The sequence below is a fragment of the Lepeophtheirus salmonis genome, chromosome 10 (genome assembly GCF_016086655.4).
Source record: "Lepeophtheirus salmonis chromosome 10, UVic_Lsal_1.4, whole genome shotgun sequence".
NCBI classification, from domain to species: domain Eukaryota; kingdom Metazoa; phylum Arthropoda; class Copepoda; order Siphonostomatoida; family Caligidae; genus Lepeophtheirus; species Lepeophtheirus salmonis.
In genome coordinates this window covers 11,828,689-11,855,541 of record NC_052140.2, presented here as the reverse complement: position 1 = coordinate 11,855,541, position 26,853 = coordinate 11,828,689, and the positions used below count along the sequence as shown (strand labels likewise).

Sequence of the window (26,853 nt, the reverse complement as noted above, 5' to 3'; positions counted from 1 at the left end):
AAAATAATTCCTATTTGTGCTCAGAAGTCAAATTATTCCTAGTCGGCTAACATATAGTCGTATTACACGTATTAATAACGCTTTTTACTTTCAATTAATAAATGTGGACATGATAAGTATTTATAAGCAATTTTCCTATTACCTTTTTTTTGGTGTGAAATATATGTTATAAAAGTCAAATTATCGTCTGAAAGGTTATTTACCCAGCTTACAAACTGTGTCATATAGGGATGTTTACTATCGAAGAGTTATTAATTATTTATATCAATTTTGATAGAGTGGCATATTTTTTAACATAACGAACAAAATGCTTATAAACACACAAAACTGAACATTGTTTTTTTTTAAACTTTAAATTCTGCATACAAATAAGGCTATTCAGTAATTTTGCCTTGAACTATTATGCCTCCGGACATTTTGACTTAGAACATTTTGCCATTATGCTACTGCCTCATATCACGGTTGTTCGTGAATCTATGAGTATTTTCTGTGTGAATGAAAATCCATCATTTCTATTGATTATTACTAATAGAATAGTAATTAGTAATTCTTCGTTTCGAATCCTTGCATTGTTCATTTATTTTTTCTTATTATACTAATTTTTATGACCTATTTTGTCTTTTGTTAGAATTCTATGCATAGTGAGATTTTGTTGCCATTGAAATTTTGGGGCACGATCCCATCATTTTTACAACCGAAAACAGTCATTGAATTCGTTTTATAGGAAACACTTTACATATTTTGATTGAAAAATTCAAAGGGGACATCAATTTTCACCCAAAATAACATAAAAAATCTTATTTATTTATAAATTAAGGCGAAATATACCAACTTGAGCTAAAATGGCTTCAGGTCAAAATGTCCTTCAGAAAAATGGTTTAAGGCAACCCACCTTCATCAATAAAAACTCGATAAAGCTTGATAAAGTTTCCCTTTTCTTGAAACTTTTCTGAAAGATTAAGTTATTCCCTGAACAACTAATCAAGCTGTGTAGTAATACTGTACTTAGTTGTCGAGCAGAGTAGAGGACAAGTAGGAAATTAGTAATGAGTAGTTTGATCCAATTTAAGTTTTTATAGAAATGGAATGACAGTGTATAATTCACTCATATTAATAGCTTTTTCTTTTATGCGAATTTTAAAAGTTTAAAAAATACCAACTTTTTACGAAACCTATCCTCCTTCTGCCTCAATAACAACTTACAATTAATCGACCTCAAACAGTATTCCAAACACTCTTCATTACATATCATTGACGATTAACGCCCTGTTTTATGGTGTTAATATTCTTTGTACGTCATCTACAGGCAAATGACTATTTATAAAAGAAGAATGAAATGGACAAAAATTAATCATTGATTTGAAATTTTGACACACTGCTTTCATTTTTTTGACACACAATAGCTGTTTTTCGACATAGTCAGGGGTTGTAGCACCATACCTTCCCAAACACTCATCATCGTTGTTAGTTTATACGGGTAGAGAGCAAAGTCAAGTGGGTCCAGGTCTGGAATTTAGAGGGGCAACATTACATAAATACTTATTTTTAAAACTTTTTGTTTACTAAAAAATGCAACATTTTTTAATCAGACTGCCACTATATTTTTCAGACGCAAATTACAGGGTCTACAAGGTGCACAAGCTATCTGTGGAGTAAAAATGATTTTTCTAACACAATTATCTCTTCAACCAGTCATCACTTTTAAAGAAATAAAACTAGATTTTGAAAGCTTGATGGATTCTGACTTATTTTATTCTATAAAATTACATCCAGCCTCTATAACAGTCCGTATACGAGGTGGAAAGCATTTGGAAGTATTTGCCACTTATTCCCTTGGCAAATCCTTGTGTTGGCTTGTGCACCACACAAAAAAATCCATCACATTCATATCTGGCAAGTTTGAAGGCAAAAAGTCTGGCAAGATGAAGTAATCAAAATATTCTTGGAGTCATTTGAGACTTTTTTCGATGTGTGGGAGGGAGTCGAGTTCTGATGACACATGTAAGGCCTCCCATTGGTAACCATTTGGATCTAGAGTCTTGGCCTTGGTCTCTAGCACGTCCATGTAGGCGTCAGAATTGATCCTGAGACCTTGAAAGAACACATGAGGAGGCATGACGTGGCGTTTAGAGCTAACTACCCCCATCACATGGGTTGGGAACTTCTTCTGGATGACGACGGACACATCCTTGGGGGAGAAGACCAACCACTTGTTGTTCTGGTTGTTAACCTGATAGTTCAGGCAAAAAAGTTTCTCGTCCGAGAAAAGCCAATGTATGTCTGGATGAAGTGGCTGCTTGAGCGGTTGATGAGCTTTTGGGACTGCTTTAACCACTTTTACTTGGACTTTTTTGTCAAGATCTTGCTTTCCTCATATTGCATGAGTAGTAACGTAGATTTTTATGAATGCAGAGCCGGATCAGCGAAGGGGCAATTTCTCGAGCAATCGCCCTGATGGACTTCCATGGGTCCTCATTTACGATTTGCCGGATTTTTACTATTATTTCCAGCGTCCAGACACAGTCACTTCGACTTTTTACCTGAGGCTGCATTGCTGTTGCCTAAAAATCACCTTTACAGGCCTCAAATTTCCTCATAATCTTGTGAACGAACGTCTCACTGAGTCCAAAAATTCGATAAATTTGTATGTTGTTGCTCCTGACCCAAATTCCATGGAGGGTGCCTTTTCCAAATATTCGAAACAAGGAATTTGTCAATAGATTCTATTATTTTCGAACTGCTAAAGATTTGTACAAGTTATTTAACCAAAAAATACTATGAGCAGCTAATGTGCTTGAGTTTGCCCAGAGAGGCTACCAAAGTGACAGCATAGATAGTTTGTATACGGTATTTTATTTCAAAAACAGTGATCACTCAACTGAGAAAAAGAGAAAATAAAAAAAGACGAGAAAGGGAAATTCAAAGAATCATATAAAGATAATATACGAGTATGAATGTATTTATGTAGACGTATGAATAGAAGGGAATAAATTAACGATATATATATGTACCTGAGTAGAGAAAAAAAATTAAATCAACATAATAAAAGGCTTTACAAAACTAACTACCTAGGTAAATAAATATATCATGCATCAATATAATTTTGGTATTAAGTATAAATCCTTGTTTCTATTTACATATTACTATTGTTTCACAAATCCAAATATAAATATTTCCCAGAAATTATTCAATTATTCCTGACGCACAAAAATTGCAAATTTCGATAACTGTTTTAACAATAAAAGCTGTCAGATGGTATGAAAATTATCCATGCCAAATTTCATTTTTCTACGATATCATCCATAGGTAGCAGCACATCCTGTTCAAGGTTTGAAAGGAGAAGACAAAAGTTCTTTATTTCGCCAATGAGAATTAAAATACAGGATTCATCATTATTTTTATTTATCTAGATTTATATATTAAATGTGAAAGTCTGACCGTATGTGTAAGTCCTTCAATCACGTACGAACTAATGGATGGATTTTCCTGTAATTTCTCAAGTAGGTTATTAATACTCCAGAAACTCAATGGTGGACTTCAAATGACTTTTTTATATACTTGACCTTTACTATCTGAGGGCCGGGTATAATTTGGATATTAGACGGATTCTTTGATGCTCAGTGAAGCAAAAGTGCAAGAATTTAACTTGCCTCATGGAGTCCACAGCCCATGGGCGTTTTTTTAAACATATTAGAAGCTTATAAATACGGCAGTGCTGCAGTTTAAACTTCCTTGAGTCCCAGTACATCACGAATCAATCTGAGAGCTAGGGTGTATTTTGGGATAATAGGAGGGTTCCTTGATGTGTAGGGAAGGGTGACGTATAAATTTAACGTGTCTACATATATGGTCTCTCTAAGAGGCCAATTCATTTTCAGAGGTCAAGGTCAAAGGCCAAGGTCAAGGTCACGCCAAAAAATGACCAAGGTGAAGGTTTTGCGCTCTACCGAGTGCCCTTCATTATTTTAATCGTCAAATAAATCTCAAAATTCATTTTTGTATTATTTTAGACATACGGGTAAATCTACGAAGACCTAAACTTTTTTTAAACCTTTGACCAGTGCTAAAGTCCTGCAAATTATGACCAATTTTTTTTTTTTTTCTATTTTCATAATTTGTGCAAAATTAATCAAATTTTAATGCCTCTTTTTCCTGCATAGCTAAAAAAATACATTAATGGGACACTCTAATGTACATTACAGGTACGGGCAAAAAAAACGTGGATTGATAATTAATGTTAATTTTTTCATTACTCTAGTAAGATTAGTGATTACTTTTTGACATTATGGTTCAGTCATTCTTTTTGCATACACCATCATAAAAAAAAACATTTCGTCATCTCGTTTTGATGAGGTAGTAAAAAGTCAAAAGGCAGTACATGTCAGATCTGCTAGGTAATGTAGTTGAAGGGACGAGGATTATGGGCATTGTGAAGTGCTCCAGAACCCTGGTTTTTAAGGTGGTCATGATGAAGAATGATGGAGAAGACCTCTCCGGGAAAGTAGGAAGTGCAGGGTACAATTTAAAGAGGGATCCGGGGTTCTGACTTAGCTTGGAGAAGAAAATCATGGAGGACCCCACCCAACTGAGGAATTGCTTCGCCAACGACTTCTATGAGACTACTTGGACTACCATTTTGCCATGAAAAGCAACTTGGGGATGATTATCATGCATGAAGACCATACGCACAGAGTTCATGAAAGGTAGGCACCTTATGATGGAACGACGTAGCTTAATAGATATTGTGTCGAGAAAGAGTATTCTCAATGTGCCAAGGTTTGCGTCTCAGTGGATCGTAGAACAGAAAATATATTTTATATATATGCAATTAAAAGACAATTCCTAGATCAGATTGAGTAAATGTAATACTATAGTGTTTACCTATCCTTAATTTATACAACTCCATCTAACCAATTAAAGGAACTAAAAACTTATCGAGAGCACATTTTCCCTGTACCTGTACTGTTTGCAGCCCTGTACATATGTGTATCAATGATAATTACTTGAAAAAAGACAAAGAAAAATAAATTAAAAATCTTGCAAGCCTTTTTTCAATTGAAAATGACATGTTGATCAGTCATTTTTTAACACCCTTTAATTTTCCTCTCAGTTTTATTTTTTTAAATTGACAAATAGAACAAAAAAAAATTAGGATAATTTAATGATCCGCCTATAGCACACATTCTTTTTTTACTTTTTCAGAAAGGAAAGATTAATTTTTTTAAATGTTATTCACTCTGTTTGCTCCATAGTGTTACAGGGTGAGGACTCAACAATTAGAATTATCTTCGATGCTGTCTAGCCTCAATGGTAAAAATTTTTTACATAGTGCCATTCAAAAGAGCTTCAACTCTATGATTGTTTTTTTCCTTTTTTCTTAAGATCAAAAATGTCCGAGCAACAAACAAAACGACAGAGAGTGTGGATTTCCTCAACTCCCAAGGTGTTCTTCGACAATAAGATCTTCACATTCTACGCTTTTCTGAACATGAGAAATAATTTCTTTTTTGCTGAATCAATAGCTCAGATCAAGAGAACCTTCAGGACCAAACATCCAGCTCAGTTCATGGTCATCGACGCCGTAGCGTCCAGTGGCCAGCAAGATGCCTCACTACTTCTTCAAGACGGCCAACGAGAAAGTCAACACTTCAACAAGGTCCTGAGCTACCATGTCTTGCCATGGTTGAAGAGTACGTTCCCCATGGACATCTATGTATTCATCAAATACGGCGCCCTGGCATACACGTCCAAGAAGGTGCAACATTTGGATGCCTTTTGTCTTTCTTCCTCCCCTGACTTGCAACCCCTGGACTTAGCTGTTTGGATCATCTTAGAAGGCAAGACGAACAACACTTCTCACCCGAATGTAAATGCCCTGAAGGCTGTGATCATGGAGGATTGGAACAACTTGTCCTTCTATTCGTCCCCGTATTTTTGAGCATAAAAAGAAGTACATAGTACTTTCTTAGTACAGATATCGGTTAATAGGTTTTTTTTTTTTTCCACAGAGGTATCAACGAAAAATGTATGTAAATACAAATTATCTACTAAAAACTGTAAGTTCAAAAAGTAGTTATTAAACACCCTATGAATTTTATTGTCAATTCCCTACTCTGACTTGATACGTCATGGCTATTTCATATTTAATTCTTTTTGACAAATAAAGGAAGTATTAAGTTATGAATATTAATGCTTTGTTTCCAAAAGGACAGGAACACAAATTTCTTGTTGATCCTTTGTTGCATATATATATATTAGAGTGTCCCAAGACATATACATAAATTTTTTCCTCAAAAATTTGAAATGCCCCCCCCCCCAATTTTTTTTATGATCTCAACTACTCAAACAATGAAAATGATAGCAGGTGCCGACAAGAGCTTAAAGTCAATGACTTGATTGTAGGGTGGACTGGATATTTAAATAATTAAACCAAAAGTACTTATAATTAATGTATGTTAACTCGTTTGACTATTAGTATATAGATCTATTGTGTAAAACTTTGATCACTTTGAAGTATCACCAAGTAATTCTGTAACACGTGTTTCAATTTTATCCAGTCGACCCTATTTTATATCAAGTGTTGATGTTGAGTTTATCTTTCAAAATTAATAAATAATAACTTTTTATTATTCATCATAATAGTATTCTAATAATTCTTTGTATATTTTGAAGACAGTGAGGTTTGACATATAACAATTTAAATTTCAAATTAAAGAAATGCTGTGACCTTGTTAGATTTACACTTCAAAGGCAATTACAGACTAGCAGCTCCAAAATAATATACATTCTGTTTGAATTTTTTTCTGATTTATATCTATAACATTTCAAACTAATATCACATGAAATAAAAAGCCGAAAAATGGTTAAGAAATATTTAATTACTCTAAAGTTAGTAGCTGGATTAGATAGGTTTCAATTAAGTATAAGAGATACAGTCTTTATTCTTGAAGCAACTATTGATTCATTGGGGTTGAATATTCATGAATTTCCTGTTAGTAAATCTCATATCCAAAGGATAGGGAGTGATCGAAGAAAAGAGTGGGCGAACAGCATAAAAATCGATTTTAAAGGCAAAATACCAGATGTTGTATCTTTAATATGGTATAGAAAATTATTGCCTTTTTTGAATAACTAGAAGATGAAAGTAAAAAAGTTGGCCGATTGTCTTTACATATGGAAAACAATCCCAGACTGGGAACTCAAAGAAAATGTGCAAGTTCTCTGAGCTTTGATGCCACAACTTCAAATACTCGTCGTCTTGATGATACTGTCATGCTGTTGGACAAAAATTTGAAAGAGAAATGCTTTAATTTACTTGGGGTCATCATCTTCATGAACTGATTTTAAATAATGTTCTCAAAGTCAAAATCAAAAATGTAAAAATTCAAATTTCTTTTCTTTCAAAAATTAAAAGATTATACGAAAAATATAGATTCCTTCAAAATATACTCCTTAGAGTCAAAAGTACAAAGTAAAATATAACTTTCAACAATCGAAGATTTATTAGAATACTATTAGAGTGAGCTTCAAAAATAAATTGTGAGAGATGATTAACTCGAGCTCTTAGAACTATGTTTGATATATTTGTAGGAGAAGACCATGATAAAAAATTAAAATGAGCTCGTTGGATGGGCAGAGGAATATAATCTCGGAAAATATCCTCATTAAGCTCCCAGCTTAAAATGAATAAGGAGTATAATATAGCGTTATTACATAAATGTTTATTTATTGTTAATATATTCGTTATGCCTTGGCTTCAATGTATTTTAACAGTCAAAGCACCATATAATGATTGATATAATAACATTATTTTATTGCGTTATTAAGTAAAAATAATCCTGATATATGAAATAGACTAGTATTACTTATCAGTTCTGAAAGATAAACTCAACATTATCACTTTATTTAGAGTAGGGTGGACTGGGGAAAGTTGAAACACGTTTTACTGAATTGCTTGGAGATACTTCAAATTAGTCAAACCAAAGTTTTACACAACAGACATACATCTATTTACTTATAGTGAAACCTGTTAAAATACATTTATGATAAGAAATTTTGATACAATTTTCATTTAAATGTTAATTTCTAAGTCCACTCCTTTGATCAAGTCATTGAATTGAATCTAAGCTCTCGTCGGTACCTGCTATCGTTGTCTTAGAGATTTTTTTCTTATATTTGAGTAGCTGAGATCAAATAGAAAAAAAAAATGGGGTTAAGCATTTTTGAAAAGTTACTTTTGATTTTATGGGACACCTTCATATTTATATATATATATATTGGCAATTTTATTATTTCTAGGAAGAAAATTTGGCTATCATATAGAAATACAATGTATAGCCATATTAAAAACAATATTATACCTAATAAATTATGGAATAAAATACTTTTGATTTGAATATCTTGCAATTTATGTAATTCATTATAAAAATCGACGAAAAAATATATGACAATAATAGTTTGGGAATACTTAAGAAATACAAAGCATTTGGTGTGCTTGACTTATTTTACTTACTACCAGATGATTTGGGGCCTTTTTTATGCTTCTTTTCGTATCAAAGGTTGAGTTATACAAAAGGGTGGAATTGACGTCGATGGACTTCCATGTAAATAAAATTTCAAGACTCAGAGTAGAATTGACAATCAAAACATCCGGATAATTCCTGCCCATTTCTTGGGTAGATCCGGAGTGGAGTTTGTATCCTTCTGCCTATATTTATAGTTGTTTGTAGTAGCTAATCTAATAAAATGTCATAACAAAGAAATTCCTCTCTTTCTAACATTCTTCAAATTGTCAGGGTTGTCAAGGTTAATTCTACGCTTTTTTTAAATATACAAGCATATTAGGGGTGGTCCATTGAAATCTGAACACTGCCTAATTCAATAATTAAGTAGGATTGAGTGATTGAAGTTATTTTATATTTCTATATATTAAAGCATAAACAATTAGATACATAAAAAAATCAATTTAAGCTCCCTAGCTTACGTACAACTCGAGAAAATGACACTTGAACGTGATCGAAAAATTTCAATTCGCACTCGCCAAGAAGTTGGGCGTCTCCGGAACCACTGTCTACGCCGTCAGCAACACTGAAATTTTGGAGAGGAAATAGGGCTCTGTCAAAAAGCCTCAACTGGATCTGGAGGAGTTAAAGAAAACAGACCAGGCCAATCTCTTCAAGTCCATGAGGGCCCATGCTGGGGACTAGTTCTGTTGGTAGGATATTAGTTTTTGAGTATTTTATTTTGTTGGTGCATTTAAAAAAAAAAAAAAATACAGTATTTACACGATTTCCTCAAATTGTGGTTACTTTAAATTATATATCATAAATCATGCAAACACACAAATAGTTGGGATTTTGTATATTCGTACTCTACAAAACATTCGCAAAATTTGTAAATAACTATTTATATGAACAAATTCTATACGATAATTAGCGACTATATATCTAAATGTTGCTTTAGGGAAAAGCAAGTAACAATTATAAACGACTGTAAGTAAACTTTTCATAGTGACATGAAGTTTTTTTAACATAAAAATAGTAGAAAATAACTTCGATTAAACAATATTTACAAGGTTTTAAGAAAAAGGGGTTTCTTACATAGTTTTAAAAAATCGTATGGGCTGTGGGAGTGTGCACTGTATAGAGGACACCTAAAGGATTTTGTGTTTTTTTTAGGCAGTTTTGTCAGTTAAATCTAATCAGCACACTTTTAGAAACAAAGATTAAAGGGGTTTCCAGATATTGAGGTCTAAACTTGTTCCACATTTAAAATTCCCACCCTGTTTATATTATAATTTTTAAAAACATTTAAAAAAAACAATAGCAGAAGTTGGCAGAAATTCATCATTCAGAGCGAGTTGATAACGCCAAGGCGATCTATTTATTAAAAAATGAACAAAAAAATTAATAGTACTAACATTTTTTCCTTTTCTTATTTCAAAAATTGTTATTTTTCTCTACGTGTTTCCCATCTCTACCCGCATTAAAAATTTATTTATTCTAACGGGCAAAATTAGACAGTCCATTTTTAACCTAAATTTTTTTTTTTTTTTAAATAATTTGATGAGATGGAAATCATTTCATAGAAGTAATATAACGAGAAAAATTATATTTGAAATAAGCGTGTTTTCCGATACAAAATTATATTTTAATATACTCACAATTAACAACAGGCTTGTTTCAGGTAAAAAAGTTGCACTTTAATACATTTTAGTAAAATATTATACGAGGATCGTTTGAAAAGTGCGTACGAAGTCCAAGAAATGGCACTTTTGGCGCGTATCTTGGTTATTTTTAATTAGTATCATCTCTTGGAAGAACACACAACGACTTTTAGCCAGATATGTCGTTTTTTTCTGTTTGACATTCGTTTGTATTGAGAAAGTGGAATGATTTTCCAAAAAGGACGAAAATAAAAAATGTATTTTGATTAAGGATTACTTTATTAACGGCAAAACGCCTCTAGAAACTAAATTAGAACAGTTTATAAGTGGTTATATATAGGCACAAGAAAACTGAACGTTCTGGACGCCATGTTGAAGTTACTAGAAGAGTAATGGAAAGAGAAGCAGCTGAGTTATAATAACGTTTTATTATATTAACTGAAAGCAGGTATTACATGAAGGATATAAACATCCATCCAACTCCGTATCAAGCAAGGCCATATAGGCTGGCATTACTCCGGCGTCGATTCTCAATTCTACTCCGATTCCAACAAATCCTCAGAGCGGCTTTCAGTCTTTTAAGAGCACATGCACTAATATTGTGTTAGGTAAAATGTTCTGAGGATCTTTTGCTAAATGTTTTTAGTGAGCTATATCTCACTTTTAATTCATGGCATTAAAAAAAAAGCTTAAAGTATGCTAAAGATTAAGGGTACACTTAAAAAAAGTTGATTCACATTTTTGTGTTGGACGAAGCCAGTGGTGTGTTACAGCGTTGCAAAGTGGAAGTAAAAAGAGATAATTCGATACATTATTCAGTATTGCAACGAACAACGTGAAAAGGTGAGGCAGTGGGGCAAAAAAATGTGATGTTTATGGTCCCAATACAGCATCGAATGCATCAGCAAAACGTTGGTTTCAACGATTCCGTTCTTGTAATATGGATGTCGAAAATGTATATAAAATTATGGAAATCAAAGAGTTGGACTAGCATGTGAGCACTTATTTAATTGCTCAGGAAATGAAAATTAGTCAAAAACCGTTTGGAATTATCTTAATCATCGGATAATTCTAACTACATATATTAATTTGATTGTCAAAATAAGGTAAAAAATCACTCAGAATTTTTTACTTCATGTATTAGTTACTTTTTATCGAGATACGTTCCATATTCAAGAATAAAATAATAATTATAATACATTTCATAAAGTTACTAAATATTGCTCAGAAAAAATTAAAAAAACACACACGCGTTAAATGTCATATTTTTTACATCTCTACAAATGAACTGCCTAATTAGTTACTATATATTTTTATGTATGAGTTGGTCCTTATATATCAATATAATTTTATTTGGATTGATTACAAAATAATACAACAACACACACAAAAACAATTGATGCAAGCAAATATAAAAATATTTTTTTAATATAATTAAATTTGCTGTTTATATAAGTTGGTTTGTTTATTTGCTAATCCTTATGGAATTCGTCATCATTTTTATTTTTTTTCAAAAGAAAAAGTTTGTTTCCCATTTTTTAAAGTCATTTAAATATGAAAAAAAAAATGATTGAATACAATGTGGATTTTTAAAAACATGGGGAAACAAAACTTATATAACTCACATACTGGATCTTACAAATATACTAGGCTTTCTCTCCCGGAATCCTGTTTTACCTCAACTTTGTGGGGTTTTACACCTACGGGAAATCTTATATTTAATTATTTCATAATATAAGCTTCATTTAATTATATATAATTCCTTCAATTAACCATTGAATATATATTAAATAAACGAACAACAAGAGTGACATATATTTTAGTAGGGTTCAATATTTTACAATTATACAGTGTTCGACGTCATAACTTTTCTTTTTCCAACAGGCAATCAGACAAGGTTAATGAATCAGAAAAAAGTTGACATATGTCCATATATTGAATAACTCGCATTTTCGTATTTTAGTTAGGAGTGATTTGTCATTTTTTATTTCTCTATAAATAGCTTTTCATGAACAGGTTTTAGAGTTAATTTCTTTTGACAAAGAAAATGTAAAATTCAATATCAAAATATCTTATTCAAAAGTTATGTATAACACTATGCAACAAAATAAAGGTCTTGAAAGACTGAAACCCATATATATTAATGTTATTTAAGCCGTAGAACACAAATACGACCAAGTAAATCAAGTTAAATGAAGGACCTAACTTAGATGCTAATATCTTTTTATTTTGTTTTCTTAATATTTTTTGTTATATCTTATATTTACTGGGTCAACCCTTATTATTTACTCATCTCTACTATGCAAATTTTGAGAGGTTAAGAGTAACTTTTTTACAATATTCCGATGAACAATGTTCTAGAACACATAATAGCTGTTGATTGCTAAGAAAAACATTGTCTTGGGTGCCACTATGCGCTCCTCCGTACGGAATTGACCTAGAAGGTCATCCATGAGTAGAGTGGTACCTCAAGAAAGACGATATACAATGTTTCCATGCGGTTAAAGGCCGTGAAGTACCTCAGACACTCTCCCGGAGCAAGCAGGAAACCTTCTAAGTCCGCCAACCGCCAGAAGTTGGCCTTCAATAAAAAAACCCAATTCTTCAATAGCAGATATGGCCAGGAATATTAATAAGTCCCCACCAGAGGTGTCCAGGCCTCTAAAAAGGGTAAGAGGAAAGTTTCTGCAGCGTATTCCGCGGCCTCTGTTGACAGAACATCAGAGTAAAGTCCGTATGGAGAGTGCAAAAAAGATCCTGAGCCATCACAAGGGAACCTGTGGACTCATGATCTTTTCTGACGAGAAGACCTTTACTGTGGACCCTATCTTTAAACGGCATAATGACCAAATACTGCATTTGGGGATATAGCAGGGGAACACCGATATATCTGCACCTACAAGCACTCTGCTTCAGTGATGATGTTATGCCTGGTTGCATCCTAACGAGATGCCCTAAATTCTTTTTGGCTCCCTTTAGGATACAGGCTGAAGGCTGATGAGCCCATCAAAATTCTGGACATCAAAGTTATCCCATGGATCAAATCTATCGTTGGCAGAGTGGCTCCAAGTCAGCATGCACTTCTAGGAAAGGACTTCTGGGAGGGACTTCTGAGCAAAGACTTCAACCACCTAGACTATTCCATCTAGATGCAAGGCCAGTAGGAGACGCCACAACAGCACCCGCATTCTGAAGAACTTTGTCACACAGCTTGGTCAGCCATGAGTCCCCAGTATATCCTGAGGGTCTTCTTCAGGTTCTGCCACCGCCTGTTTAAAGTTGAAAATAGGAGCTTTTTATTCAGAGGCTCATAGCTTCAAGACAAATATATTCAAAATGTTAAAAAGTATCATATTTGATAGCTGAAAGTATAATTTTTTTTTTTAAAGCTTTCCCAAAAACGCTCTGTATCGTTGTCAATTTGAAATAAGACCACTACAATATTGTAAGGATAAAACTCATTTTGGAATTGATCTCATAAGAAAGTTAATAAATTTGGACTTCCCTAGCTGGAAGAGAGAGAAAGAAAGAAATAAAGAAGAGCTAAAACTTTGAAATAAAAAAACCCGCTTGGCATATATGATTAAGATACTGAATTCTGGATCGGTTTTCGTCAATGGAGAAGAGTACATTTGTGGGGAGGAATCCCTTGCAACAAAATTCCAGGTGAACTGCCCCTCAAAAATAGGATTAAATTTTGTGAGGATTTGCTCAGAGGACTCACTTGAATGTCTGGTTTTTGAATCCCTCACTCTTTACGGGTTGTCAACGAGTCATCAGGTTTTCCATGGAGCTTAAAATAAGCATGCATGAAATGGATGGATGTCTAGATGAGGGATGCTCTTAGTACAGAATAAAAAGTTAATTATATATGGGAATATTAAGTCTATGATTTCCTTAATATACTTTATTTATATTGACCAAAGTCTCAGATATTGATGAATCAAAGAATATATTTTTAGCCAATGAGGAAAATTGTAAAAGTGGAATGTGTCATACCATTGAGTTAAAAATGTGTATATGTATATGTTCTATGAATTCAATAAATCATGAATAAATGTCTAGATGAGGGATGATGATCTTAATCCTGAAGAAAAGTTAAATTTTGTTTTGAATCTTCATTCTATGATTTGCTTAAATTATTTTGTCTATCTGGATGCCTCACGACTACTTATCATAGTTTCAGATATTGATGAATATATGTTTACCTATGACAAATTTGATTATTGTGGAATGTTCAAACTAATGAATTTGAAATATGTTTAGTATACATAATGTGTATATATCTGTTAATTGTAATTTGTCTGTAACACTTTAACGAAAAAAAAGGACATTTTATATAATTTGTAACTATTATATGCTGTATTTATCAACCTGTATAAATAAATCTACATTTGAGCATTGATACGAACGAAAATGTTGCTTTGATCCAGACTAAGATCTTTTCCTAAGTGCCTAGAAAACCTTATTTTTCATAAGTCAGCATAATGTAAATAGTCAATTTATTATTGATTTTATAGTATATTTAATTTAGCTTTGCAAATATAGATTAATTTGATATTTTTTAATCAATTTCATCAAGAGTGTGATTGTTATACCTAATATATGAATTGTGTCGATCGTAATAAGCTTTTGCTTAAAGAGTTTACCCCATCAATCTTTCGTCATTCTGAATTTCTTGGTAATCATTTTTCGATGTATATTTGTTCGGAAGGTGTGAATTCGCTTGGTTTAAACATATATATCATAGTTGTATCTACGTCCATAAATTAGTTAAAGTTGTTATAATCCGAATTATTTAACTTAATATTGATTCAATGGGAAGTGGTTTATATATTAAAATATTATTTGTGTGTAGTTACTCCTAAACAAATTTTGTTAATATTCTAATCAACAAGAGTTTAAATTATATGAAATATAATACCTTGACCCTTTCAGATTACCAAATGATAACTTAGATCATTCGATTCAAAATGAATACTATAAATTGCCAACTAATATTGACACCCCTGATTGCAAAATTGTATATTTTGACTATTATTTAAAGAATCAGAATCGGCTTGGGTATTTTTTTTTTCGAATCGCCCCATCACTAATTATTTACTAACAGGATCTCCTTTAACACCCTTTTTCCCTGGAAATGATCAATCCTAATATATACGCCTTGTAACAATGTTAACTCTTTGAATTTTGTATATATGTAAGTAAGTGTTTTTTGTTAAATCCCAAAGCCCTGATACTTGAAAAGTTTTTTTTTTTTTTTTGTAAGAAAATCAAACAATGAAAGGAAAATAATAATAAATAAAAAATCCTTGCCTCTACATAAATAAATAAATATATATGAAGCAAAATAACCTCATGACCAAAGCCTTTTGAAACCCTTCTATTTTGTATTATATGTATACAGACAGAACTAAATTGTTTCATATTTGGCCCTCTAATAACGACAGCACCAGGTTATTTTTGCCTCCACATACTGTCTTATACTGAAGTCAAGTGGAATCAAGTTTTGGCTGGATGATAGCCAAAACTCTTTCCACCAAAATCCACTTGACTTCAGTTTCTTTATCAAGACGGCTTGATCTGTGTTGCTAGTATGAGCAAGGGGCGCCATCCTGCATCCCAACAAAGTTACCTACGCCATAGCAGTCTCCAGACAAAGAATCCTTCTATGGATGAGGATATTTTTTGTAGGCGAATTCATTTACTGTGTCTTCAATAAATATGGGAGGGAATACTTTTCTATCAGAGATAACATAACCTTGCGTCATAATCTCGCAAGTTGGGATCACTTTGTCCCATGCATTAATTTTGGTGGAGCCTTGGCTGAGGTGTATGGGTACATATTCGTACGAGAATTGAAGACTTTATCAACACGTTACTAAATCATTGTTGTTTGCTGATTTTTAAGAAACATTGAAATCTGCTGGTATCTTTCAACTTGTTTTTTGTTGTTGTAGGGTAGTCAACATTTGGATTACGCACATTCCAAGAATTGTCCACCAAATTTTTCTTTACATTTTTTTGGATTTTCTGTCTCTCTTCCTCTGTTTATTCACCTTTGCCCCTCTAAGTGAGGTTGCATTGAAGATTTAATTCACAATTAGTTCCGTGCATATATAGATAGTAATGTTAAATTATCTTCTTTTCTAATATTAATATCATTATTATATATCTCATAGGCAAATATATTAAGGAAGAAAGTATTGATAGACATTTATTTTGAATAGGCATCCTACTGATCAACCTCTTGACAACAACCTCACTTTAGTTAAGACTAAAATTTCATATGCAAAGGCTAGTAATAGGACGATTCCGAAAAGATTTCTGATACCGATTCTAAAATATTTTAGATAATTGTTAAAAATACAATTTTGCTATAACTTACAAGTGATTAAAAAATTCGAGCAATTGCGAGGTCTACTCGTTACTCGTTTGATTACTCGTTATTACCAAAACACTTTTGCTCGCTAAAAAACTCGTCATACAAAAAAATTCATGCTTTTAAAAAACTATTGAAACTTGTAATTGAAAACTAGTTTTTGTAATTTATTTATGCACGATTAACTTAAAAATTAGTTTAACTTATTTTAATCATGGTCATACACCCAATTGAACAGTTTAAAAAGTCAATATTTAACTTTACTATGGTTATTGCTTATAACCAATATGTTTTTAGTGATACTGATGCTTATTAATGCAAATGGTTATATGTAGAAATATAAAAGTTTTTAGACGGTTAATAGAAGAAAATGAAAAACAGAGGATCCCATCTTTGTAAGAGTTTCAAGGCTTTGATGGCTTCTGAGCTTTTATCAAATTTTTAAAAAACGAGCTCTCAACGATCCTTTTGCAAAATCTTCTCCTACGTTCTTCTAATAGGTTTAGCAAAGATCTTAAAAAAATTATTGCATACGGCCCAGTATGGATTCGTTTTAGGCAAAATAATGGGCAATGTACCTTACACCATACAAATTTTATTAGAATCTGAAAATAATAGGAATAAGGAATACATCCCCCCTTAATAACCAAACACCCTGACTCATCCTCTTTCTATTCTCAAGTCCTGAGGAGTGAACACGTTTGTTTATGGGTTAAGTTATATAAATATATAATTAGTCTTAAATTTTTGTCGTTGTGGTTATTTATGAAGTATTATAATGTCATCAGACGGAGAAGGAATAATTGAAAGTAAAGATGAACCTGTAGGGCCAAACCAGTGGTGATGCAACCCCCTGGGAACATTAGTATCGAATCAAATGGAGAAGCAGGTCCATCAAGTTCTCAGCAAGGGAACTAGGGAGTAGGTTCGTTTGGAGCGGTTCCCCAGTGGATCCCGCTCTTAATTTCTCAGGCTCAACAGCAGAAGACGGAAAAAGTTGAGTCTCCAGAGCCAGACCCCAGCCATGTCAAGGGTACGAAGGTTGGGAAAAAACAAGAAAACTTTTCCTTTAAATATGAATAAATAAAAATGGTAAGAGAGGAAATCTTAATTCCAGGGTCAGCTCTTTCATTGAGTCACAGTTCTGCCTTAATAAGACCCAACACAAGGCTTTGGAACCTCCAGTTCTAAATAGAGAGCTAAGGCGATTGGAAGAGGGTTTTGCCTTTTCCATGTTGGACAGGATTCATAAAGTGGCGCGATTCTCTTTAAGGCCAGCGTTATGGTCAATGGAGGCGGCAAATTACCTTCATGAGGCCTTGAAGGAGACCAAGAAACATCGAAGATAAAGGAGATGAAGGTAAGGGTGAAAAGGGCAGCCCTCCAAATTTGGAATTTCTTACAGGCCTATCGGAGACTACAGACTTTAATCAAGTTTTCCAAAGTGACAAGTCTTCTGACGGTCATGCCGCACCCTATGAAGGCCTCACTTATTAAAGACCCTGAGGCTCAGGACGCAGGTCTTAAGGAATACTTTGATTATTACAGGATACTATAATACCTAGCTATTGTATTTAATTCTTCAATTTATACTTTAAAAATTTGATACTTCATTTCAAACTTTAATCCTTCATAAGTGAACATCTTTTTTTTTACGTAGCCAATGAAATGGGGTTAAAACTTAATTTTTAATCGCATTTAATACATGATAAACCGTTGACATATTCTCAAAATTAGACTAATTAAATTTGTAATATTTTATAAACTATTTAATCCAATTTGCACTCGTAAGTATTAAACAAAACTACTTAAAAATACTTGCTTTAGTTGAAGACAAGGAGGAAAAATACATTATATTATTAAATTTATCTTAATAAAATTAGATTGGTATATCAACAATATATAAATTGTGATTATTATATTTAAAATAGTATTATTTCATTTTTTGATAAAAACTTTTTTTAGATTATTAATTACTTATAGCGAATTTTAGGTACTGAAAATCTATTCATTAATCTTTTAATGAGGTACAGTGTGATATATAGAGTAACAACTGATAGAATATCAGTAATAACACGTATACCATAAATTGAAAAAAAGGTCAAGCAAAAGAACGAGTTAAAATGAAACAAATTCACCAAACTTTGATTAAAAATTTGAAGCGATTAAACTTATTTTGATCTGATTTAAGGGAATTTTATAAAACTTGGGGTTCAGAAAATCCCAGTTCCGTAATTAAGGGTTATAATCGATTAAAAATGTGATCAAATATACTCTTTAAGCGCTGGTCTTGAAATCAATCCAGGAAAGACATAAGATTGAAGTACATACAAATTGAAAGTAACTTTTTTCAATACAGTAAAAAAAATAATTTATCCACAATAAGATTAATCAAATCCAAGAAATTTAGTGACCTATCACTTATTAATTTTTCAGCTCAATGGAGGTCATTGAATATACATTGAATCAGTAAACTTATGAATAATGATCGTTTATGGAGCATTCATTTCAAGAAGTTTATTATGAAACAAGGCCAAAATTATAAAGTTTTAAAGACACTCTCTAGTTATTCTTCAAGACTAGAGGGATTCTGCAAAGGCTAAAAAGAAATCATAGAGGATTATGAACTATTTTTGAATGGGAGATGCCGGTGAAGGAATGTTTATATCCAATAGAAGTTAAAACCCATATTTGTTGCTGACACTATTATATACCCATCTTTTGTAAACAAAAAAGCTTCACGACACTATTAATCTATATTTCCCAAAAAATTGAAGTCCAAAGACCCATTGCGCTATTCAGATTGAGGTTAGCTAAGTTTTTAGTATCATTGTTGAGAAAGGGTACTCAATCCCTTGGACTAAATCCTTTTATTGAATATATAAAGCGAAAAACATCAAAAGAATTATATACAAACCCTTTGAAGTTGAAGTACATTTTATAAAGAAAAACTTTTTCCTGTTTATTGGAGACTAAATCATTAGTTGTGGGAATGTACTGTTTTGAATATAATATATAGAGACATTCTTTCGGCTTTAGATAACTCTTCTGGGTGCAAGCTCCGATGTGATGACTTTGTAACCTTATTTATCGGGACAAATAGTCCAAAAGTTAATGATGTCCTTACAAAAGCACAGCATATTTTGTATAACCTAAGGTCAACGAAATGAGTTTTAAAAATTTGTAACGAGGGTTTTAAAATATTTATAACCCCCTTGTATTTTTTCCATATGGTTGTCATTATATCATAGGGGATAATGCGTTTCTTTAATATTCCATTTGCATGTTTTTTTTTTTTTTTTTTGGGGTCTCTGCCTTTTTTGTTTAAATCTAAAAATATTGAATGCTGAGTAAAAATAAATAGTCTTCTGAGCAATGTTATTGTCTGTTGCAAGCTTCCTTAACCAAGTTGAAGGGTTATATTGAATAATAGAGTTTATTTACTTGATCTTTGTCTTGGATCAGACTATATGGTGTCTTTCATTACTCTTGCCTGTTTTAAAGGATCCATTAGTTTCAAATTTATTTTTATGAATTATAAATATAATTTTTTAAATAATTGATTTCAATCGACATACGATCATAAATGGTTGAAAAATTATCCATATGAGAAGTTCATCCTACATTTTTCTAAAAAAATGCCAAATAGATATTCACGACAAAAATTGCGAAAACTGTTTTGCAACTAATAGTATTTATTGGGATTCTAAAAAGGGAACACAAAACTTCCAATAATTTTTTCGTACTTGCAAAACCAAAAATAGTTATGGAGAATAACTTTTGTCAAAAAATAACCCTGCATGGTTGGTTCATTTTTGCAAATATTGCAAAAATTATGAAATAAAATTTTCCAAAAATTGAAAATATTATGTTTTTAGTTATTAGGTTTCTAATTTTAAATTCAAAATTGATTTTTTTGAGGCATTTCTTCTTAACAAATGAAAATTGACGTTAGATGAAAATAAGAGGGAAAAAAAAATATTTAGAAAATGTAATATAAGTTAGATAAAAATCAAGTTTTACTTATCAAATTTATATGCAAATGAATTTACAGACCATTTTCTACAAACTTTTTTTGTTTACGAATCCAACATTTTATTAGAAACCTATTTTTCTGTACCAGAAAAATAAACTAAACCCTGAAAATTGGCACCCACGTCTTACCCTTACCAGGCTCCAAAAATACACCCAGCCACATAGGCACAACGTTGTTGGAAACCATAAAAGACACACACACAAACTGTATTATATATTTAGAAGAACATAATATCTAGGTTTTAGGAGTGAGTATATACTTATGAACATCATTTAAGGCCTAATTCATACTTTTTTTCTCTCATAATATGTATTTATACGAGAATATAAACTTCTGAATCAAAGGAATATATGAGGAAAGAGAGAAAAGGAAAAAAATATATTTTGTCATGTATTCTTTTATTTGTCAAAGGCCTACAATCATTGAATTAGTATTGAATGGAGTTCCTTTGATTTAAGGCAGAAAAGCAAATAAACGAAATTTTATAGAAAAGGTATATTTTAAAAGAGGCAAAAGTTAATTAAATTTGTTAAACATGGACGGCTATAATTCTAATTCAACAAATATACAAAGTGCATCCTAATTACTTTACGTGATGTTTAAACTTATATAACTCATAGATCTTTGGAAATTTCATTGTAAAAATTAATACGGTAAATAAATGATGCATTGTGAACAAAATTTGTGAAAAAAAAAATATTTGTGTCATCCTTCATTTACGAGCAGATAATGCAAAAGTGATGCGTTCATCAATCCTCATCGCATGAAAAAGCAACTAAGAGATTTTGAAGGACTTAAACGTCATGAAAATGAACATTACCTTCATAAAAGCACCTGGTAGACAGATACAAATTATGTCAAAGTTCTTCCTCGAACTGAAGGACCATTAACAGCACAGACTACGAATATCATCAAAATCATACAAGAGAGTATTTGACAAAATTTTAAGAGAAGCCCTGTAAAATACCCACGGAGTTTTTCACATAGCATTGAACAAACGTGTGTAGAAGGACCTGAAGATGTGCTCTTACCGTCATCTAAAGATACATCTCCTTGCGCTCAAAGGAGAGAGAACCGACTGAAGCAAGAGACTCATCAGTCTGTTGAAGTCAGGCATGGCTCCAAACATTAATATTAGTGATGAAAACGTTTTTTTGTTCAGGTTAAATGGAACTCCCAAATTGATTGGGTTTGGCTATAAAAGGACCTGATGCACTCTGCATAATCTATTGACCGCCAAAAGCTCGGTCAGTGATTGTCTGGGGAGCTGTCAGCAGATTCGGTAAGGCATAACTAGTTTTTGTACCCTGTGGAGTCAAATTAACAACCAGGAGTACGTAGACACCATCATCGATATGGTTCTTCACCCATGGGTGAATTCCCGCTTCAAATAAGAGACCTTTCAACAAGATGACGCTTCTTCCGATAAGTCCAATATGACATAGGTGTATTACAAGACTTATTTACCTTGCTTTTGGCCCCCATCCATTCCAGATTTGAAAAGGTTGGCTTTTGGAATTTGGTTCATTTTGGAGGATAGGGCCTGCAAGAAACCTCATCCAAATTTTGGATGCACTGAAAGCTTCCCTACTTCGATAATGAAACATCATTCCCATGCAGATGTAATGGTTGGAAATGTGGTGGCTGATATTCTAGCCAAAGCTGTACCTCTGGATCAATCTCCTACCCGAATTGTTGGAGTCCCGCGGTCATCTCTTAAGGAGAAGGTATCTCTCCATTACATAGACAAATGGCAAACACTTTGGTCGAACCTTGACTATTGCTTTCAAAGCCATGCTATGATCTCAAGAGTTAGACTTGGGAGGTGGAAGCATCTCTTGGATTTTTCGAAAGGAAAACTGAAATCCTTGGTTCAATTTATGAATGGGCAATGTATCTTACACCGACACTATTATCTCATGCATTAAGAAGTTAACTCTCTATGTCATGGGTGTGGTATAAAAGATGAAGAACCACTTCATCTGGTTTATGGATACCCTAAATTTATGATCGAGAGGAAACTGCTTTTGACAATATTCAACCTTTTCAAAGACATTCAATCTCTAACCTCTCCAGTTTTTTTTTAATGATTTCTTATATTGGTGACTGGCGGAACAATGCACCATCCCTAGAACTCGTTCAGGACGGAGTGCAGTAGGATATATAATGTGACAAACTTTGGCGAGGGAACCAAAAGTTAAAGATTCCTTTACACATGCCCGTACTGATTCTATGTTTTATTTGAAGTGTAGCAATAAAGATAAAGTTTTTTTATTATCAAGGTTGGCCAATTTTTTTTTTTTTTTTTTTTTTGGCAAAAAAATGTTCATTAGTTACTTCTTTTTTTTTTTTTGCCCAAGACAAGTATTTACAGTTATTGTAAATTGCACATATTGTGTCCAAATAACAGAGAAATCTGATAAAAGTAATGTTTATAAATATTGATCTTTCAATTGGAAACGACAAATGGAGTGAACAACGCATTTGGCACTTTTATTGCGTTAAATTAACGATTATTACACATTAACTTTCATGTACAATGAATGTCAAATCCCTGAAGAAAATAAATTTTATGAATAATCTATATTCTTCTTAATCAATATTCAATATTTATTGATCAATTTAAAAAAGTAATATTATATTATTCTGCAATAAAATATAGAATAACGTTGAAGAATTCAAAAAGTGAAGAAAGCCCACAGTCACGCAAAAAGTGAATTTCAATATAATTTTTATTTATAAAAACTGTAGAAAAAAGAAATCAATTATTTTTGATGGATTTTCGAAAATAAAAAATTACCAAAACGTAATCGACAAAACCAAAAATGCAGAAAACTTGCTTTTAATGTATCACCACCATAAACATTTTACACACTATCTGCTGCCTGGCTTGAGTTTAGGCCTTGTTTGCAGAATAATTGTAAAATTTGATCCACTTTCAAACAAATTTGAGTAAAGCAATCATAAAACTGTCCCGAAAAGGGTTTTTTAGTATGGAATTACTTAAGTCATTTAATAAACAACAATTTATTTTTTTCAATACATCTTTAATTATAATTAAAAAAAGATCAAAAAGAATAAAATTTCATCTTGGTACAAAAAAAAAAAAATATTGTCACTACGTTGTTTTTTCAATTTTTGTACAAAATATTCAAAACTCACCGTTGATGAAGTATGAATTATACAAAGTTCAACATCTTACCTATAAAATAAACAAAAATACCTTTTAAAAAAAAGTTCAGTAAACAATAAAAAAAAAAAATTTGGGACGCTACTGTTCACTGGGTGCAAAAGAATTAAGCTATGATTTTACCATTATCAAAATACAAGGTTATATCATCATGTAATCGGGCTTACTAGAATTTTCAATCTGCTGTATTGCACCAACTGCATGAAAACACAGACAGATTTTGATTAAATACGCAACAACTCATAGTCTATAACGTGACTATTGCTAGAATTTTTTTAATTTAATGCATCGTACCGACTGCTGGATAAGAAAAAAATAGATTTTGACAAAACACGCAACCACTCATCTACTATGACGTCAATATTAAAAGCGTGGTGGAAGTCAAACATCAGTCGTGCACGCGTTATGATATATCCTTGTATTTCTATTAGCCTTGATAATTATTATGTCACAGAACGATCCTCAGACATAGCTGTTTAAATCTTTAATATGAATGATAAGCCATCATTTGTTTTATTTTATGATAAAATGCCTTATTAATGAAAGAAAGGCCTATATATTAAAGTAATAATATTCAATATTAACACATGTCACTAACACCAACGTGAGGGATAACCGTGTTTTAGGATGGCAAATATCAAATAGGAACTCTGAATTGTGTACTTTTCAGTAATATTAAAGGGGAAAAATATGTGTTGTCACACCCATAAAGATTTACAAATATTGGGGAAATAAAGCACAATCTGGACAATAATGTGAGTATGCCAGCCATATGGGACACAGTATACTTTTATTATATAATATTTGATGAATCATTGTCAGAAAGAAGTTGTACAAATACAATTTCTGAGAAATTGGGGTTATGTTAAGATATGAAAATGTACAAGATGGCCGTAAATGACCTTAAAATATTTAAAGAATGGTTTCTGACCCATAACTTTATTATTTACTAGCAAAGGTTACCGGTCGTTGCTCGGGCCATGGGAGGAGTGGGAAGTTGCATTAACAATGGTCAATGTAATTTCTTCTAAAATTTTAAGACCCCTTTCGCGCCGGCAAACTGTCCTTATTTGAAAAAGTAGCTGAACATCCACTTCCCGTCACTGCAAGCGACCCCACTGACCATGATGGTGGCTGCACGCTCTTTTTCACGACATAAACAGTGACCCAGAGCACTCCAAAAATGACTCAATCTCCTTCGTGTCCTTTTGAATTTGAAGTAGAGTGGCTTTGATTTTCGCATTTTGTTCTTGTGAGTTCAATTTTCAAGCTTTCTGAACGAAACTTAGGGATAACTTTTATTTAGGTAAATTGAAGAAAGTGTTGCCTTATGGTCTAAATTAACATCAAAGTTATTTAGGTTTATATACGGTTACAATCAAATATACATACAAGAAAGGAAGTTAGGGGTTAAAGGATATTTATGAATATGCGCGAGACCCCAGGCTGGTTTTAGCGTCTTCTGTTTACTTATTAAAATTGGATGATTTCAATTTATATTTTCACAAAAAGCAAGTAATTCACAAGTTATTTTTTTTATTTTTTTCAAATGACCATATTTAGATTATTTTTTTCGATACCCTTTATTGAATAATGTTTTGTTACATTTTTGCAAAGAATTATTTTTTTATTTCTATAGTTTTACAAAGATTTTCTCGCTTTAATTTTTGCCTTCCATCAGTACTGGTAGTTTTAAACATACTAAAAGACGTCCACATCAGTAGATGGAGCAAATATGAAGTTGGTGTGATTTTCAGGGATCTTGTCAGATGGAAACATCTCATCATAACCATCACTGATATTATGTCCAACTTTTTGCATAAATGGAAGATCAGGATTTTGCAATTGGCGCAAAAGTATTTATCATTTATTGGAAGAACCTATGGAGGTTATTCAACAGTTAATTATGGTCAAATTTATCCTTTTTCTAGTTGGCTATTGTGGCTGACGTCTTTGTCTAGTCTAGCTATGTTATTGGTTTGTCTCCAAAATGAGTTCAAATAAATCATATTTTTAAATAAATAATTATGCAATAGGTTTCCGTGGAATTGGGAATATTGAAAGATACCAATAATTCAAAAATACCCATTCCTGCCGATTTCGATCATCGGAACACCCTTATATATACAGGGAGCGGGGATGAAATTGTCGCCAAAATATTTTTGTACGAAAAACAACACAAAATATTTATATAAAATTTACATTTTTTTATTGAAAATCAAAACTATGACGAGCATATAGGTATAGAGTAGCCATTCATTCGATATAATCACCGTTGGCATCAATAACAGCCTCAATACGGCCTCTGAACCGGCCTCAGGCTCTTCTGACCATCTCATTGTCCATGTTGCCGAATACCTCCTTGATAGAGTCCATCAGGCTGGCCTTGGTGCTATGGGGATGTCTGTTGGTATGTCTCTCGACATAGCCCCAGACAAAATAGTCCAAAGGATTAAGGTCGGGAGAGTTAGGAGGCCACAAATCCTTGGTTACGACGTCATAACAGTTCTCGGTTAACCACTGCATGGAGATTTTGGACACATGGCAGGGTGCTGAGTCCTGTTGCCACACCCAGGACCTGTCTCCGGCCACCCTTTGGATCCAGAGCAGGACCACCTTCTCCCTAACATCCAGGTAGACCTCTGTATTGACCTTTAGACCCGTTTCAAACATGTGGGGAGGCATAACATGACCTTCACTGCTGACCACCCCGAACACCATGACCATTGCAGGGAACTTGGTCTTCATTACCTTCCTCACATGGCTGGTGCAGGTGGCTATCCAACTGTTGTTCTGCTTGTTGACCTTCTGATCTTGACAGAAATTATTTTCATCAGAGAAAAACCTCAGCATCCTGGGCTGCTTTGGGTGCTTGAGCTTGTTGAGCAATTTTGTTGACTTCATCAGCCTGTTGTCCTTTGCCTTCTGGGTCAAGATCTGGCCCACCTGCATCTTGTAGCTCCTGCACCTTAAATCCTCAGATACACAGTCCCTTATTGTTTTCTCATGGCAGCCCAGATCCCTCGCCATGGCCTTCATGGACCTGGTAGGGTCATCCTCAACCATCTTCTTCACCTTGT

General features: G+C 32.8%; 1 protein-coding gene across 3 annotated transcripts in view; it reads right to left on the bottom strand.

Moving 5' to 3' along the window:
- Window positions 1-26,853, bottom strand: part of LOC121125427 (uncharacterized) — a 315,586-nt gene that overhangs the window by 213,399 nt on the left and 75,334 nt on the right. Inside the window, exon 2 of one of the 3 annotated variants that reach the window (XM_071891427.1) lies at window positions 23,746-23,785. The exons of the other annotated variants lie outside the window; for them this stretch is intronic. The gene's annotated coding sequence lies outside the window, so the exon portion shown is untranslated. The remainder of the gene's footprint in view (window positions 1-23,745; window positions 23,786-26,853) is intronic. 3 annotated transcript variants of the gene reach the window in all.